This window comes from Abramis brama (assembly GCF_963993115.1).
Source record: "Abramis brama genome assembly, chromosome: 20".
Classification (NCBI taxonomy): Eukaryota; Metazoa; Chordata; class Actinopteri; order Cypriniformes; family Leuciscidae; genus Abramis; species Abramis brama.
Window position 1 is genome coordinate 2,090,491 of NC_139982.1, and position 17,853 is coordinate 2,108,343.

A 17,853-nucleotide genomic window follows, 5' to 3' on the forward strand; every position below is an offset into this window, starting at 1 on the left:
AGTTACTATGGTTTCACTGAAACCATTTAACTTTTGTGAACTGCAGTGTCCCGTTCCGCTGCGCTAACATTTTATGTGAATATATGTTGCGTTGTTCAGTATGTTGGGACAGAGGCGCCAGAACATCGTCATATCGCACACCTCTACTTCTAAAGTTCACGTTTTGTGTTTCACAGAGTCATAAAGGTCTGAAAAAACGTGAGAGTAGATGACGACAGATATAAAATATTTTTTGGTAAGTTACTTATCCCTTTAATGTTGATCATATTTTTGGGAGTTATACTGACATTTGTTAGACAAAAATTAATTGGTTTGTAAATGTACTTACCACTAATACACTTGGATTGCCAATAGAACCATGTTGGTATAGATTGGACAGTTTTTTTTTTTGGCAGACTGGGGACAACAACAACAACAACAAAACGATTTTAAAAGACAGAAAATTTAGATATACAGTACATACCATATAATCATTATGTTTATTAATGGTATTCACTATGACTTCACTATTTACCTGGCAAACAGCTGATGGTTTCACACTCTCTCGTCTGTATTAAAGAAGATGATAATTAGAAATTACATTTTTGCCAGTCACAAGTTGTCCAATGTCATTAAATGTAATGCTTAAGACCTGTGCATGGATAGACAATTCTGTGTGGATGTCAAAATATATTAACAATACGGAACAAGATTTTAGATTCAAATTCAGTTTGAATTGGTTATAGATCTGCCAGGTTCTCACAGCAGCCAATCACAGCACACTCCCTCCCCCACTTCGGTTCACCTTCGTTCATCTTAGGAACACAAATGAAGATCTTAATAATGAAGTCTGAGAGCTTTCTGACCCCCCATAGACAGCTAAGCAACTACCACTTTAACGTAAAACTAATCCATATGAATTTAATGGTTTAGTCTAAATTTTGTGAAGACATGATCGCTTCCTTTATGATGACCCTGGTGAAAAAAAAGTATACTTTATTATATTTGAAATATATTCCCTTTTTCAATAGTACATTGCAAATATATTTAAAAAAAATATACTATCTTTAAATATATTAAAAGTATATTAGCATCATGCTTTTTATCTATTTTTATAATACAACTTTTAACACACTTTAAAATAATAGTACTTTAGTATATTTTCTAAAAATATATTTAAAAGCAAGCATACTTTTAACATATTTCTAACAAGTGCACTATAAGTTCATTGGTAATAAATATATGCTTAATTACACTTTTAAGAAATATGCTAAAAACAAGCATACTTTTAACATATTTCTAACAAGTGCACTATAAGTACATTGGTAATAAATATATGCTTAATTACATTTTTAAGAAATATGCTAAAATCAAGCATACTTTCAATATATTTCTAACAAGTGCACTATAAGTACATTGGTAATAAATATATGCTTAATTACACTTTTAAGAAATATGCTTAAAACAAGCATACTTTTAATATATTTCTAACTAGTGCACTATAAGTACATTGGTAATAAATATATGCTTAATTACATTTTTAAGAAATATGCTAAAAACAAGCATACTTGCAATATATTTCTAACAAGTGCACTATAAGTACATTGATAATAAATGTATGCTTAAATACACTTTAAAAAAAAATGCTAAAAACAAGCATACTTTTAATATATTTCTAACAAGTGCACTATAAGTACATTGGTAATAAATATATGATTAATTACACTTAAGAAATATGCTAAAAACAAGCACACTTTTAACATATTTCTAAAAAGTACACTACAAGTCCTTTTAAGTTTTTGTGTATTTAAAGAAAACATACTTATGTTGATCTACTTAAAATAGATTTGAGTATGCAGTGTACAAATGGCTACTTTTGTAATTGTGATTGAAGTATTTTTAATTTAAGTTTATACAATGTTAAAGATAGGCACAATGTACAATAAACACAAATCCATTACAAATTTTACATCAACAATCACACCATTGGAACACACAAGAAAATGTGTTTTCTACTGTACAGAAAGTGGCAGCTACTGGATTGTGATGTCACAAGTGGCCGTTTAACATGCAGCCAAGTAAACACTGGCTATATTGCATGGCCAAAAATGGAAGTTCACTCACTAGGGTAGGTAATCCTGTTCAGAAACACTTTTTTTTATACTGGGTGAAATGGTCCTTCCATCCTGAGAGTAGTCAATACATTATGTGTTCAGAAAAAGGAATGAAAAAAATCAGACCTCTGTAGCAGCTGCAGGACAGTAAAAACTCTGACCAATCACTGCCATTCGGTGCGAATGTAAAGAACCAATCAGATGCCTTCATGTCTCGTGCCCGAGCCCCACTGCGTGCGCTGCCCTGCGTGCACTCATCACATGTCACCGCTCCGGAAACATTCAGCTCACTACACCGAGTAAGCAGGAGTTTGCGGCACAATGGAAGAGAAAATGCAGCAAAATCTACCAATGCCAGCTTTGCTGGTAACTGCTCGCCCTGACAAAAAGCCTAAAAAAAAGAAAATCGGAGGCAGAAAAGGCTGCAACGAAACAGGCACTGGATAAAGCCAGAGCACAAACTTGCGTCAACATTGCAGCATTTGAATGGTGGAGACAACTGAGGGAGCAAAAGTGATGAAAAGCGATGCCGAGGTTGCGTTCTTTCTGCTGAACAGGTAATTATTTGTTTTGCTTCGGGGGGATTTGTTATTTCCATGATATATGTTACGTTAGGCCACGTAGCTACTTTTGTAGCTAGTGCTAACTAGCAATGCTAACATTAGCTTCTCTGTCGGTGTAAGCCAGTTGCGTTACAGGTCTGCTTATCTGACTTTTAGGACATGCCATTTTGAACATATTGCACAGCCATAGTCGCAAGTGTCTGCATTATAATTGTGATAAAATGACGTTAATATTGCTTATAAACGGGACAACTGTGGTGATGTGGCATATGTGTTTTGTTAGCTACGAGAAGAAATGTTTGTTACTGTGTGAAATGGAAACAAAGTTTTGTTGTCATTCTTTGTGTGTCTTTGAGATGCAGTAATTATTGTCAGATGTGTAATTGTGATATTCTTCCTAAAGGTAAATCACTGCCAAAGGAGTAGATCACCACAGCAGACGACGCCTCATGCAAAGCCTGACCTGTCAGCCATCCCTGGACACTCCTTTTCTTATATATATTTATTTCTTATTTATTATATGTAAATACAGATTGTTTATGACAATCAAAAGCAGCGAAAGTACAGATACTTGTGTAAAAAAGTATTTTTCTTAGGTCTCTCTTGTTCGTTTTTAAAAAAAATAAAACAAAAAGTGTTATACCACAGTCATTGTCATTATTCATTTAGCATGTAAGGAGGTAAGAAAAGTAATAGCTTGTTTATGCTGAAATGGTAAAGGAAAGGCATTTATCGTTTCAAAATATTTATTCCAACATGACAAAAATACTCTGCTTTCCTGTGACCTGCAGCTGACTCCGACTGTGGATGCGCGTTCATGTTTGTGGGGGCGTAGCTTTGGACGGAGTACTGACGGGAGGGGGTGGAGCTTAGAAGAGGTGCCGCTTTCAAATCTTGCTAGCTCTCCAACATTGCCTACTATAGCTTTAAAGTATATTGTACAAAGTATAGCTAAGTAATATTTGTTTATTAATGTGCATTTGTTATTGAAGACAAAGTGTGCTATTTGTAGTATTTGGATTAAGCCAAAGGTATTACGGAGAATATCATTTTTACTCAAAAATAATAGACTTGTATATTGCTCGTAATGTACTTGTAACACAGATAAAGTACACTTTATTATCACTTATCAAGTATGTAAATAGTCCCTACACAGGCATATACTTAAAGTATACTAAGTATACTTGAAGTTGTTCCAATTTAGCACACAAAAGTACACTAAATAGACTTAAAGTTATGCTTTACTACAATTTAAATACAACTAAAATATACTTAGTACAAAATTAGTTGTTTCAAAATAGCACACTTAAAGTTAACTAATCCTTAACACACTTGAAGTATACTTATAATTAGTGTGGCTGCAAGTATACTTAGTATATATTTTTAATAAATTTACGGTATATTTCTTGTATGTTTCGAAGACACTTGTAATTAATTTGTAATGTACTTGTAACACAAATAAAGTACACTTTAATACACTAATCAAGTATGTAACTAGTCCCTACACAGGCATATACTTAAAATATACTAAATATACTTAAAGTTGTTCCAATTTAGTACACAAAAGTACACTAAATACATTTAAAGTTATGCTTTACTACAACTTCATTACTACTAAAATATACTTAGTACAAAATTAGTTGTTTCAAAATAGCACACTTTAAGTTAACTAATCATTAACACACTTGAAGTATACTAATAATTAGTCTGGCTTCAAGTATACTTAACATATTTTTTTTTCACCAGGGGAACAGGTTATTTCGCTTTCCTTGGACACGGCAACCTTTTCATGAATATATGACTTGACCTCAAAAACAGACGCAGGTCATCGCACGCACTCAGTCGATCACTCTCATTCACTGTCTGTTTAGGCTTAAGTGCAAATCAGCGAAGCCTCTATACAAACCACCATGATAAACAGTCTTGTTATCATTATTAACTCATTTTACATTCAATACACATGCACGAAGTTCAAAACAAGAAGGGTATAGCCTTGTCAGTAGCGCAGTACTGCAATATTGCGGTTATCGCCACAGCCCTATTTATATGATGAACAGATTTAATTTAGTCTTTTCTTCACACTTAAACAATGATTGGCGAACATAAACAGAAGCTCAACCGAATGCTTGACACGTGAGAGCAAACCTCTCTTAAATGTGCTGCGCAACACACAAGAATGAACCTCGTTTGTTCTTGCATGTCAAGCGAACATGCTTGAGCTCCTGTTTATCGTAACTGATGTGTGAATTTATGAATGCTTATGTGAATAAATGCCTAAATTCAACCTGTTCATCATAAAGGAAGCGATCATGTCTTCTCAAAATGAGGATGAATAATTAATGGCAGAATTGTCATTTTTGGGTGAATTAACCCTTTAACATACGTAATAGTGTGAAAAATTTATAATTCATCAAACTACTGTTTCCCAATCAGTTGCAGAGAGAGATTGAGCTTGAGAATGAGAGATGATCCATATCTCTTTAAAGTGGGGAAGGTTGGAATATTAAATGAACTCAGAGGGGAAATTGTAATTGTTTTATCCAGCATTTAATTTTTGTGCGTATCCAACATTATAATTGCACTACTGCCCTGTAGCCCACTGTATAAGTTTGATGATAAAGATTTGTTGTGTTCTCTTGTGTTACTGATTTGGTATAAACCCCCTCTTCAACCAATGGTACATTCCTCATGTGTTGCACTCTTCAGTTTGTGGGAAGCACTCTGAAGAGAGATATATGTCTCTGTTAATACACAACTCAAAACAAGGTTTTAGAGCATATTAAATAGAGGTTACTTACTACAAAATATGCTGGTAATACTGTTAATGACCCCGTTGTGTGTTAAATAGATCGTTCTTCATGGTTAATAATCAAGTATATAAACTGTATTGCTTGAAACGTGCGATTGCGTCATATCTCTATGAGCGGTATAACATCTGAAGTACCAGTTAATGTTTGATGACACGAGTGGTTAATCTTTGCTGCACAGAGTGAAATGCGCGCCAGTAATCGGCGGTGCATTATGGGTAATGTAGTTCATGACTTAAAACATGTTATGTGTGTTAAGGAGAAGAAACTGAAACTCTGTATTGTTACTTTGATTTTGTAATTTGCCTGCATATTTGAAATATGGGACAATGTAAATAACTGAATGATGTATTTGCAGATTGTTGATCCAGAACAGATGATTGTTGTAACACTGTCCTATTTTGCTTGCAGGTATGAGTTGTATTTATTTAGTTTCATTAATGTTTTATTGATTTTCAGAATTCATAAATCTTATTAATTCTACAAAACAAAATAATATGCTCTTGGTGTTATGCATTTTATTAAATTCAATTGAACAACTTAAAATACTGTACAGAAAATACATCTTGTAATATGTGGGAGTTTGCGGAAAGCACTCTGAAGAGAGATTGTTGATCCAGAACAGATGATTGTTGTAACACTGTCCCATTTTGCTTGCAGTGAACACTCAAGAGTAAAAACACTCCGCTGGTGTTGGTCTTTATTTGGGCTGATCCTGTGGTGTGCCCAGCGGTCCGTTACACATGTTCAAGTTAAAGGAGCTGTATGTAAGAAATGTATTTCAATTAATCATAAAATGGCCCTGATATGTCACTAGACATTAAGAAACCATGTTAATTTCAAATACTTATATCACTGACAACAGTAGTCCGGCCAGGATATTGTCATTTAAAAGTGATAGTTGCAGCCCTCAACTGATGTTGATGTTGTCATCTTGTGTTTTGGCCTGAAGCCCCACCCTGACTATCTACCAATCACAAAGTCAGTAGTGTTTCAGCATCCGGGTTGCCAGCTCTGCTCTAGTTACCACAGCTACGTAGCAGCCTACGTTCCTGCTGGATCCTGCAGCCTATCTGGCAACCTCGAGTCAGGGGGAGGGGGAGGGGATACACCGCTCTACAGTCATTTGAAAGTGATTGCAGTACCAGTTTTGGCCACAATCTTACATACAGCTCCTTTAAAATTGTAGCAAAATGATCATTTAAATGCTATTTTTTCTTAATAACATTTACACTGACAGTTAAGACACTTACGATTGCATTTTTATAAATACCCGCAATGAACGTAGCAAAATTCAATGTGGATTTAAAAAAAGGATTCCGAGCCGATCGTTCATTTTCAACCAAAATCCAACGTCTGACCGACGTTATAGTCTATATCCTGTGCCTGCTGGGTTATCCAGATTGACATCACTCTGTCATTATGGCAAATAAACTCTTAGGACTAAAAATTCAACCACACCAGAAAAAAATATCATAAGATTAAAAAACTCAAATAACTCATTGTACTGATACTTGCCTCGCAGCTGAGGATGCAGGATGACTTATAGATGTGTGATGATCAGTGAGACCAGCACTGGCAGATTACCCCATCATCTTCATGATCTAAAAATCAAACACACATTTGCTGAGTTTCAACAAAGTTCTCTGTTAAAATGAATGACCTGTATATGACTTAGGGCAGAATCAGGTAATCGCAATCATTTAAACACAGAGAACGAGTGATCAACTATTTTATCTGTGCACTGTTCAGTGGTGTTCAGTCACGTTGTTCAACTGCATACAGTAAGATATTGTGGACTAATGTAAAGTACACCAGCATGGCACCTCTGGTTAAGCATTTATTTACAATAATTACCTATTAAATGTGTACTCACGACACAGAAACTCAGTCGCCTTAAAATATATTTGCAGACGGTTAATATCACCGACTCGATTCGTACCTAATTACACAATTTACACTCGTTATTGTCATGTTGAGAAGCTGTAACGCTTTATACATTTGTTATTTGGTTAAAAATAAACATAAAACCCACCTTTGAATTTCCTCTTCTCTTCATCTTATAATTCGAGTGTGTGTTCTGACGATAGAGGGCGAAGCCATGTTTGTTGTGGTGCTCGTGCTCTGAAGTTCTCGCTCTCCATCTATTTGAAAATGCAGTAACGGCTGCAGCGACCTTGGGCAATCAGTTGTATGTTGCCTGATAGCAAAGTTAACATTTAACAGTTATAGTGGATAATGGAGAGAAAAATGCCATATTATGTACACGCAATGACTTAATACTAGTCAAAGATTAAAAAGTGTAACTTATACAAGTCAAACTTGACTAAAAAGCATTCGGTGCAAAGCTAGTTTAACTCGCTAAATGAACGTCAAGTGGCTGAAACATTTATATTTTTCAACTTGTGAATTACATATAAACATAAATTATAAGAACTCACCTTTCAATTTTGTCTTCTTCAAGTTAAATATTTCAAATAAACCAATAAACTCGACCGCGCTGTGTGTGTAATGAACGATAGTCTGCTTCCAGCTGCCTGTGTCAGTTTGGAAAATTCCTTGGCTGAAGCGATTTCGACCAATCAGCATCTTGTTGCTATGCCAAATACTAAATACATCAACCAATCATGAATGAAACAGTAATTTGACCTATCACTGCACCCTTGCTCTGAGAACAATTATTTTTTTTTCCCAATACGCTACTTGCACGCAGACTCGTTACGTAGTTCCGCTTTGAAGTAATAGGGCTCGCTGAGTTCCGGTTTGTCAGCCATTTGTCGTTTGTCGGCCATTGTTTTGGAGTTTGGAGGAAAATGTTCAGAAAAAAGTGTGTTTATAGATTTCAGAGACAGCAGAAGGTATACAACGTACACTGTTGTGTTCCGCTGTGTACATCTTCTGCAAAGTTCAACGGAACTTTAAGTTTTCACAGTTTTCCTTCAGATGTGGACCTTAGAAAACGGTGGCTTGTGAACATACGCCGAGACGATTTTTGTCCTACCAGCAATTCTAAGGTTTGCAGTAAACATTTTAGCAGTGATCAGATTATTGAACCGCAAACACCAGAGGCACGAAAAAAGTTAGTAACTGGCGCTGTGCCAGTGCTTTTTGCCTGGAATGATTACGCCGTTAAAGCATCGCGGTCCAGTTTGTGGGAGAGGAGAGAGAGGCCTGCTGAAGTGGTATCCGTCGAACCCATACCCATGGATGTAACGATGGATCATGATTACTGTAGCACTCCTGAGCCTTCATTTTTAGACCTGGCATGTGCTAAAATAGACGAACTTTCTAATGAAGTGGAGGAGCTGAACAAACAGCTACAAGAGCGTGTTACACGTTCAGCTTGATTTTGGATTGGAACGGTTTGCCGGCTCAGATGAGGACATCAGATTTTACACAAGGTAGGTCTAAAGATTGGTAGAATTTTACGATTAGATGTGATTACCTCAGTTTTAGATGCATGTACCTGCATTACTAAAACGGAAACATGTCAACAATTTGTAAATGTATTCAGTAAAATGTATTCAGTACTGCTTATAGGTTCCCCAGCTACCGTCACCTGATGTCATTCTGGTGGCTAATCGAGCCATCTATACACAAAATCATCCGTGTGTCCAGGGCTAAATCTGCTGCTAGAAAGCAGGAAGACATCATACGTGTACTGCCACCATCAGAGGTAGGTTATATTCACACAGTAAGCCTGACTACATTTACAGAACACAGTACAGGGTAGTATTTAGTTCAGTTCAGTTCAGTTTGTTTATTTATAGAGCACATTTACACACGGCCACTGGCCGACCAAAGTGCTGTACATACAGTAAATAACATTAATAAAAATTGGTAAAAAAAATAAAAAAATAATACTACACAGTTTAGAATGGATCAATCATTGTAAGCTAAAAGCAGCAGTAAATAAATATGTTTTGAGGCATGACTTGAACTCAGACAGAGAGGAAGTCGATCTAATATAGAGTGGGAGCTTATTCCACATTGTGGGGCCAGCCACTTCAAAAGATCGGTCTCCCCTTGATTTTAACCGGGTTTTAGGTATCTGAAGAAGAAGTTTCGCTTCAGATCTAAGACTTCTAGTTGGAGAATAAAAATGGAGTAGGTCAGATAGATAAGAAGGTGCTAAATCATTTAATGATTTATACACCAGTATTAAAATTTTGTATTCAATTCTAAAGCTTATCGGTAGCCAGTGGAGGGATCTCAGAAGGGGGGTGGCATGGTCGAATTTCCTCTTTCCCTTCAGGAATCTCGCCGCAGCATTTTGAACCAACTGTAAGCGGGCCGTTTGGGACTTTGATATACCACAATAAAGCTGGTTACAATAATCTAGGCGCGAGGTAATAAGAGCATGGATCGCAGTCTCCAGCGAACGTTTCTGGAGATAGGATTTGATTTTCGCTATAGAGCGAAGATAGAAAAAGCTAGATCTGATAACAGCACTAATTTGCCTATCAAATTTAAGGGAACTATCTAAAATCACCCCTAAATTCCGTACCTGTGGAGCAAGAGATAGATCTAAAGATCCAAGGTCAAAATCATGTGTTTGCATCCCATTTTTACAGAAAACCGTCTATTAGTTAAAAAAGATTTGAACCAGCTTAAAACTTCGCCCCCTAGGCCAACGTAAGACTCCAGCCGAGAAATGAGAATCGTGTGATCTACAGCAGTGATTCCCAACCCCCGGTCCCCGGACCGGTGCCGGTCCGTGGACCCGTTAGTACCGGGCCTTGAAATATTCCCAGAATAATGTTTTTTTCTTTTTTCTTTTTTTATAATAATAATAATTGTCTTTTTAAATGCTTTTTTAAGTGCTATGACGTCATGTTATTTAATCCAAAACCTAAACAATAAATAGATTAAAATGTGTTTCTTTGAGCGCCTTGCGATTGCTTAGCAACGCGTCATATCTGAACGGACTGCAAAAAAGCGCGCTGCACCTGAAGTGACAGGGAAGTGGAGAGATGAGCGGGCCACGATATTTTTTTTCAATGGCTAATTTTATTGCGGACAGTTCTGGTAAAAGGCGATGACCAACTCGAAAATAGAGAGAGAGAGAAATAAAAAAGGTAAAGCTTCATAAATACGATACCTCATATACATTAGGTATGGATTTATGACAACAGGCGATCCGTGGCGCCAAATCCGTTGTGTGTTATTTGTGGTGAAAAACTGTAAGCTGGTTTTCATTCATATTTGTGAAGCAGACCTTTTTAAATTTCGTTTTATTGTATCCTGGAATTTGTGTGCATTGTTTTGGATGCATATGTTTTTTATGGATGTTCAGGAAGAACAGCTTGTCTTGTGCACAGCTACAAATATAGTAATATCAATAAGCAGTTCATGCTCACATTAAAATAGTTTTGTTCTCATTGGTCTGATCTGGTATTTTTTGTTAAAGGTTAAAGCTTAATCTCTAATTTTATACTTTTAAAAATGATTGGCTGAAATCACTAAGTTATGTGTTTGCTATTGTATTCTGAAACTGTCTGACTGTTGAAACTGGCTCTTATTTTCATACAATTAGCCTTTGTTGTCACCTGTTGGTGTGTGAAAACACTAAGTTGCTGTTGAAGTGATTGTCTTTAGTGGTTCTGGAGAGATTTGACAGGTGAAATGGACTGGTATTTTCATACAATTTGCCATTACTGCCACCTGCTAGTGAGTGAGTGCTGTGTGAGTTGCTTTTGAAGTAGACCTAATTGTATGGCAGTAAAGGGAAACATTTTGTGAACCGGTCTGAAAGTTTAAAAAGATTGGTATATTCATACAAGTAGCCTTTGTTGCCATCTAGTTCATTATATGCAAATAAATGATAGGCTGTTACTGTTTTACACAGTGATATGTTCCAAACGATGCATCTTAAAATTGACAACTGGTCCCTGGAATTTTTTTTATGAATATGCTGGTCCCTGGCACAAAAAAGGTTGGGAACCCCTGATCTACAGTATCAAAAGCAGAAGACAAATCTAACATATCTAACAAATTTACAATGTGTTATCTATATATACTACTCTTAGTCTACCTCATAAGACTCTTGTCTGTTACAGGGCTGCTCTCTATCACTTTATCATACTTACAAGCTCTATTTGCACTATACAGTATGTCTGCATTTGCACTACTCTGTCTGGTTTGCACTCTCTGCCATGTGCCCTTGCTTGTATATTGCATTTGGTTTTTTTATATTATATGTATAATTGTATTTATTCATATTTTTCTTTGTATTTTTAAAATTCTACTTTATGTATTTAATGTTATCTGTTATCCACCAAGGGTCTGAGAGTAACGCAATTTCAATTTTCTGTATGTCCTGTACATGTGGCAGAATTAACAATAAAGCTGACTTTGACTTTAATATGTTCTTATACAAACTTAACTTTCACACATTTTTTTTTTTACCTTTCCAGAGACAGCTGCTGCAACCAATCGATGAGTTTTTTCTTTTCCTCGTCTACCTGTCAGTTGGATTAAAGGAGAGAGTCCTGGCACACCTTTTCCATATGCATCCTTCCACAGAGAGCAGAATAATTGCGACATGGACAAACTACCTCTATACGCTGCTGGGATCAGTGTGTGTGTGGCTTTCAGCAGCTGATGTAAAATCCAACCTCCCTGAAGACTTCTCTGATTTCCCAGACACACAGGTCATCATTGACTGCACTGAGATCAGATGTCAAACACCATCCTCACCACTTCTCCAAAGTGAAATGTACTCAAATTACAAGTCTCACTGCACAATGAAAGGCCTCATTGGAATAGCTCCCCATGGTCCAGTGACATTCGTCTCTCAGCTTTATGCTGGGTCAGTGAGTGACAGGGAGATCTTTAAACAGTGTGGGATAACAAAAAGACTGACAGAAGACATGGCAGTTATGGTTGATAAAGGCTTTCTGATTAGTGACTGTGTCAATTGCAAAGTGTACTGTCCACCATTTCTGTCCAGGGGAAAGCAGATGCCTGCACATCAGGTGAAAGAAACGCAGGCAATAGCGAGACTGCGTGTGCACGTGGAACGGGTCATCAGGAGGATCAAACAAAACGTTTTGATGGTGTCATCACACTTTCCCACAGTGTTAACATTAATCAACTTTTTACAGTTGCATGTCTGTTGTCAAATTATCAAAACAAGGCACTAGTCAAGGCATGGATCAAATGAAATCAAATCTTAGATTACTTTTTATTTTAACTACTGGAATGCTATTCCATATTTATGACTTACTCTAACTGTTAATGTTTCATTGCCATTCTCAATAAATGTTAACTCAATCTATGTTTATTTTAAGAAGAAATTGTTATGACAAGCAAGATAAATAGAATTTACTGTAAATTAAACTGACATTGTACATATCAGAAAATGGAATTGAACATAAGAAACAGACATTGTACAAATAAAACATTTAATAACATGTTTGAGTGCTGTTTTACAGATTTATCTAATTTCTCTGACTTCTTTAAAATTTCAGTTATTACATTGACTATTTCATACAGTAAGTATTTACTGTAGATGCGCTGGACAAAATAATCCAGTTATTTCATTGACAGGTATTTTGGCATGTATGTGTAAAAGTAAAAATAATCCACCTTCTCTCTAATAACTTTGTGCACTGAAGTGTCGCTGTCGATACGCTGGACAAAATAATCCTCCTGGGCCCACACCATGAAATCACACCACTGCATTCCTGAGACCAGTAGTTGTCCCTGCACTTGGTAATAGTAGGCATGGCTCTTTTTCAGGGTGAGAAATCCATGGTCCATTTGCAAATATTTGCAGTCAACAATGTTTTTGACATTAGGACATTTAATTTCAACAAGTCCAAACTGAGGATTGTCAGTGGGATCGAAAACTACGCCATCAGGGGATGCACCAAGCCAGGGAGCATTAGGATGGATGATTAAACCACAGGGTGAGTAGTTCACATTTTTCAACTTGCTATATTCCACTGTTACCTGTAATGGAAATTTTACATTTAGATGTGTTCTTTTACTTTTAGATGTGTGCAACTTGTGTTAATGTTGAACATTTATTTGTACTTATAAGCATTTAAAGAAATATAATCATATAAGCTTGCAGGAACAAAATGTTCTGGGTAGCAAAGAGACTATGAGTACTCAAATGACCTATTGTATACTTTTAAGTGTGAAAGTATGTGCGCAGCTTTGATAGAAATAGAGATAAGCAAAATTTGTGAAAAAGCTGCAGCTAATAACAGGAAACTTTTGCAGATGTGATATTGTTCTGTCTAGATAAAATTTATGTTAGACAGAGATCTCGAACAAAGACGTGTTGCCTTTTAAGGTAAACCAAGGCGATCTTTTGAGACAGACCAGGATGTGTTAAAGGGCACCTATTATGCCCCTTTTTAGAAGATGTAATATTGGTCTTGGGTGTCCCCAGAATGCATTTGTGAAGTTTCAGCACAAAATACCCCACAGTTAATTTATTATAACCATTTGAAAATGTCATTTTTGGGGCCTGTTTTAAAAAAAGCTGTTTTGTGTGTACCACTTTAAATGTAAATGAGCTGCATATCCCCGCCCTGCTGGACCCAGATGATGAAGAGACTCCGGCACAGAATAAACACGAATGAGAATGGACTAAACGTCTCGGAATGGTTATTTGATACATTTATGTACTTATAGAGTTTTAATCGCGTCCCCTTTGCCATTATGGATGTGCAACACACACACACACACACACACACACGAACTGTGATAACGTTCGCGCAATTTTTTGAAACTACACACACACACACACACACACTACTGTGATAACGTTTGCTAAGTACAAACGATTTTTTTTATTTATTTCTTAAGGGGAGGGAGATAGACGTTTATATAGGCTACTGTCTATGGAGATAGAGCAGACCTTAATTTATTTACATTTGTAAATGCTGCAAAAAAATGCCTACGTGACATAAAACTGTCTGACGTAGTTTGTCGAGACATCCTATGACGACGACAATAAATAGCTTTAGACGCATTTGTTGTTGAACTGGCTGACATCGATTGAAATGACTATTTGCTCAAAAATCATAAAATACACTTACTTTTTCTGGAGGTGACGTTGGATCGCGAACTGTAGGCAACGATCCACACTTGAGGATTAACTTTAACCCTCGTTCACTAAACAGTCAGACAGAAAATGATTCTTGTATTTAGGAAGTTTAAGTGGCGCCTTTTCTTCATAAATAAAATCCATCCGCTGCTTTTCCAGTGGCTCTGATGTCAGTGAAGACTATAGTATGTCCATTCTTACATCCCACAACAGAACACCTACACTTCTTAGGAGACATTACCGGCTGTCGTTGAAACGATGGCGATGGTGTGCAGAACAGATCACCGAGGGCGGGGTCTATGCCAAAACCAGATGTCAATCAAATCACGTCGGTGGGGCTTAGCTCAATTCTATGTCACAATGAGGGAAATCTAGAACAGGGTGTTCTGAGACAGTGCTTATGATTTATTGAGATAGTAAAAAAACTACTGGGTGGATTTTTATCATTCTAGGTTGGTTTTGCTCACACACTGCCAACACACATTTATGTTCAAACACCATGTAAAAGTGAATTTTGCATAATAGGTGCCCTTTAAGGGTATATAAGCTGGGCAAAAAGGAGAAGTCAGGGCCTTCTCATATCAGACTCTGACTGATGTGTGAACAGCCAATTTCTTGCAAGAAATAAAGATCTTTATAACTTTTGAAATTTCCAGCTGTCTTCCAATTATTATTTAAAGTTGTGAAAGTAATTTCCACGACATACCTCTGACTCCATTTCAGCACCTCTTCTCATCTCTGCTGTCTGTCGGGTTCCTCTGATGATTCACTCTGCAAGGGACTCTGCAGAGCTTAGGTCTCTGACATGGCATATCTCCCGAAACCTGGAAGCGGTTACTCTTGATCTGCGAAGCTGATGCCAGTCAGGACAAGAGCTTTGCTCGCGTGTTGCCTCTTCAATTTTCTGAGCCGTATCTAATGGTGTGTTTAGACTTTGAAGGTGTAAGAGCTCCTCCTCAGTGCAAACAAACATGCATTTAGATGGAGCAAGATAATATCATTCAAGAGGCAAAGGTGGAGTTGATGGGGCATCGTGTAGTGTGATGTACCGTGATGTTAAGACAGGCTGCTGGTAAGACAATACGCTTCCTTCCTGGACCAACCCGAATGCACTTTCAACAAGTGGCTTGTCAGGTGACATGTTCATGGTGGTAACAAGTGGCTTGTCAGGTGACATGTTCATGGTGGTAACAAGTGGCTTGTCAGGTGACATGTTCATGGTGGTAACAAGTGGCTTGTCCTCAGGGCTGTATTCTGCGTATGCCTCCTCAACTCTAAACATGCATGAATCTGGTAAAGGGCCCACCATCCCTCTGTAGAGTCCACTTCTGTAGGAACATGTTTAGCTGTATTATTGTTGATAACATTACATTTGTTATTGCTTTAATTACTATTTCTATAGTTTTTTACAATTTTTATGTATTATTTTAAATGCTTAAACACTTTAATAGCATAAAGCCTTGCAATGAAATGCAGCAAAGTATCTTTGTTCTCAGCATCCTTGTAACAAAAAAAATGAAAAAAAATGTGGTTGCTGAACTTACCTCACTCCACCTTGTGCAGAACGATTTGCTACAGGTTTTGTGATGACCATGGCATTGATGGGGCCTTTTTTCACGCCCTGAGAGACAAGTGTAAATAATCTTAGAGAGAAGAACAAAGCTGAAACTATAAACTTAAAATGCACTTTTAAAAGAATTCAGTTTCTACATAAAATTACCCTGCATAATTTAAAGAACATACTGTGAAAATGTAACCTTGATATCTTTAATATGAACTGAATAAGATCATGTCAAATATTGAAATCATGGTGAAATAAATGGTTGAAATTGAACTTTGATGCTCCTGATGTCAAAATTACACTGAGATTTTAGTCTAAATTTCACAAGCAATGCCACATATTGTGATTATACTTTCTTATAAATAAGGCTAAATTTCTGATGTTAAATTACCATTGTTCGTGGTTTATGCCAGGATTGTTCTCTTTCAGTGCAGCTAAGCACAGGGGGTACAACAGATAAATTAAGCTGGGAATAATGGGCAGTCTGAAACAGCAAGGCAACCGTGTGATTGCACAAAGCAGTGCCTGCCACACATGAACACTTGCTGTGTGTTAGCACCACAGGTGAAACATCCCTGAGTCCAACCTAAAAAAAAAATATATATAATTATTAACTTGTACTTCTGCCAGAAAGACTCGGGAGAATTAATGCTGTAGCATAGACATTTATTAATGAGCTCAGCAAGCAATCAAATTCTTTGGCGGAGGCCCCGTTCATGACTCGAATTCCAGGGGTATTGAATCAGCGACTGCTGACTGAAGATGAAGGCAGGGGCGCCGCTCACCCCCCGAGGCGATGAAGGGGGCCCTCTGGTGGTGGTGGGGTGGATGGAAGGGAGGGCGTCTTGAAGACTTCAGGTTGGAGAGAAGAGCCCATCTAGTGATATTAGGGATGGTGAAAGTGGACACCTGGGTGGTCGTGATGGGGGAGGATGGAGGAGAAGATCCGTCTTAGTGGTGGTGGGGAGGAAGGTGGTGGCTGGAACAACAGCATCTGCGGACTCAGATATGAGTAAGGGCTGCCCTTTTATACTACAGCAAGGAAATGATAGGGTAGTTGATAAGGCAATTAGTGACGTAAATGATTGAGTCTCCCTGGCAGAACTTGCGCTAGCTTTATTTCTTGCTAATAAAGTCTAAGTTAGTAGCATGTTAAATTTAGTAGAACAATAACCAAGGTGGGCTTTGTAGGAGCAGAATACACTGTGGCTACTCTGGGTTTATGCAATACTTCATACTGGAACCACACAGGTATCTAAAGAAATATGGATTTCAAATTCAGACTGACAACATTCTGATTCTTCTGCAAAACCTCCTTGTTATTTGTAATACTTCAAGAAAATGAACACATCGGAACACACATGAACAATTCAGAACGCACACATTAAGGCATCTGAACACACTTGAACACCTGAACTGGTTTTGGAGAACGGTGAACGGTGAACCCTATGTCTCTAGCATACTATTAAATTGTGTGGTGCCTCATTCTTCCTCATTGACCTGTAACACAAGGCTCTAACGCAGACTTCCCCTGACAGCCTGTCTTTATTTGATACTGAAAGCAATAACACAAGCACATATTATGCAAACAATTAAGGCATTCCTGTTTGTTTACAGTTAGCTAACAGTTAGCACTGAAAGCTGATTAACATTAAATGTTGCTTACCTTCGTAACCGTGTATATACAAGGCTGCGTATAATTTAAAGCCTTTCTCCAGCTTGCTGGATGGAGCTTTGGTTGTTTTGCAAATACGATGCACGTCAG

At 37.2% G+C, this 17,853-nt stretch overlaps 1 long non-coding RNA gene across 1 annotated transcript; it reads left to right on the forward strand.

Moving 5' to 3' along the window:
- The first annotated feature begins 1,882 nt into the window (after window positions 1–1,882).
- Window positions 1,883–3,303, forward strand: LOC311071445. Its single transcript, XR_014603842.1, has 2 exons — window positions 1,883–2,650; window positions 3,060–3,303. It is a non-coding gene; the product is annotated as an uncharacterized lncRNA (long non-coding RNA).
- Window positions 3,304–17,853: the final 14,550 nt, after the last annotated feature.